Source organism: Atta colombica, unplaced genomic scaffold (assembly GCF_001594045.1).
Source record: "Atta colombica isolate Treedump-2 unplaced genomic scaffold, Acol1.0 scaffold226, whole genome shotgun sequence".
Taxonomy (NCBI): Eukaryota; Metazoa; Arthropoda; class Insecta; order Hymenoptera; family Formicidae; genus Atta; species Atta colombica.
In genome coordinates, this window is record NW_017259323.1 from 1446401 (window position 1) to 1448830 (window position 2430).

Genomic DNA, 2430 nt, shown 5'->3' on the forward strand with positions numbered 1-2430 from the left:
GCTACAAAGAATCGTAGTATCAATGATGAAAAAAGCTTTTGTCAGATTTTTCGATAATTCTCCGGAAAAACAATATAGACAATTATATCGATGTTGTTTATTGATGCGTCTGGCTAAAAGTATTGCAAGAAAACGCACTATTTTTTAATATTTTTTTGTCTCATTAACTTTTTGACACAAACTGTCATTTGAATTCAGTATCGGATTAAATTTGGAACTAAACTATCTGGCAGCAAATTGGATTGTACATTTCCTACGAGGCTTAGGATAAGTTATCATCCAACTTCTATTTGCGTTTCAACTTTAGGATATCGTAACTTACAAGATAGTTTAATCTCTAAGAGAAATAAACGAAAACAAATATAAATGTTTAAAAATATAACGTATATTAATATCTTTATTTTATTAAATTAAAATAATGTATTTATACAAATAAAAATAAAAAATTCTTAAAAGATAAAATACTAAATAAAAGAAATGTGTAAAAGAAAAATAATAAAAGATACTTAACTATAAACTTTCAAAATATTTTTATAGTAATAATCAAAAGTTTGTTTAATACTTACATGTTTATTTAATACTTGATACATTATTTACCGTATATAATATTGATAAATGTAATAAAAATAATTTTAACTGAACAATTCTTTAACAATCACTGATTCTTGAACAATCACATATTTTATTTTATTTTCCGATGCCAGCGGGTATCATTTGTTGTTTCATATAAATGAAATATAGGAAAAATATTATATTAAGTGATGTTAAACGAATTATAATTAACGTAACAAATGGATTTGTGTAAAATTGTTAAATAGAGAAAGAAAATAGTGGCAAAAAGAGAAAAATAAAATGATAGGAAGGTAATAGAAAAATGTAGATGAAATATTTATTTAATTAATACGTCTTTAATTAATTGATTGTTTGATTTCTGAAAAACGGGCTTTATTATTAGTAATAAACAACTAGAATGATTTAATAAAATTAATCAAAAATTTTTAGTATTTTTAGATACTTTATGGATCCATTTGATTAATTAAAAAAATTAATTATTATTTTTATTGAATGTAATTTATTAGTTTTTCCCAAGAGAAATTAAAATTACAAGTAGAATTCGATGTGAAGGAGAATTAGATTAATAAATAGATGCTGCATGATAATGGTAATTATTATTGAATAAAATATTTAATGTTTTAGCACAAATATATATCACATGAAATAAAAAAATTTTCTACATTATAATAATTTTTTAAATGATTAATGGATTTTCTAAATTTGAACATGACGCATCACATATATATAAATTTAATTTTTTTAATAATACGGTTTTAAAACATAAAAAAAGGTAAAAGAAATTTTGAGAATGTAATCTCAACTACTTATTGCATTTCAAAGAACATTTAGACCATAATGTTATAATACTCATTTTATTGTATCTCTAATAAAAATTTTAATGATAATCCTCCTTTTATCAATGTTTAACATCATTTAATATATATAATTTTTAATATTTCCTTTAAATTATACTTATGAAATATTAATTGAGTTAAATATTATATTATGCAAAAAATATATGTATAATTATATAAACAAAATTACGTTAAATTTATTAATAAATACAATTTAATTCATTTTGTAACTGTTAATAGAAAACCTTAAATTTTGAATAATATAAATAAACAAAAAGAGTCATATTCAGTTAAAGCGAATTAATGTTTAATATTTTTGCGTAAAACATTTCCTAATTAATGCAAATTGCATGTCGATTATTTGTCGGTTTTGAAACATAATTCTAAATTGAAACTAAAATAATAATATCACAAATTAAATTGTTAATTAATTTAATATTATACTAATAAATATTTTAAAGTAATGCTGCAAATTCGTTGCAAACAATAGCACTCTAATCAAGATTTTCTTAAGTTTGCTTTTGCAGGAAGGAAAGATAAAGTTTTATGTAAGCACATATAGACTAAAGAGCTAAAGAAATATAATTAATATGTACAGTGATAATCAAGTGACGATTTTAAATAAGTGACGCATATTTCACAGTGACATATTTCAGCAACTTCTTTTAAAATCTTTGATAAGAGATAGAAAACTATGAAAATCGTTTCTTAAATAATCGTAAAACGAGATATTTGCGAAATGAATGAACCTGAACCTTGTCTACCTCTCATCTTGCCACCAAGATATCGTCTTCGCGATCTAATCTTAGGCGATTATGCTTTCAATGATGATGGCGAACGGTAAGTATGTCATATACTTGTAGATATGCTAAATTTTTGTATATGCTAGATAATTTATACAATTTATAAATTAAAAACAAATTATGTTTTTGAATTTTCCTATCTTTATCTCTCTTTCTCTCTCTCTCTCTCTCTCTCTCTCTCTCTCTCTCTCTCTCTCTCTCTCTCTCTCTCTTATAAC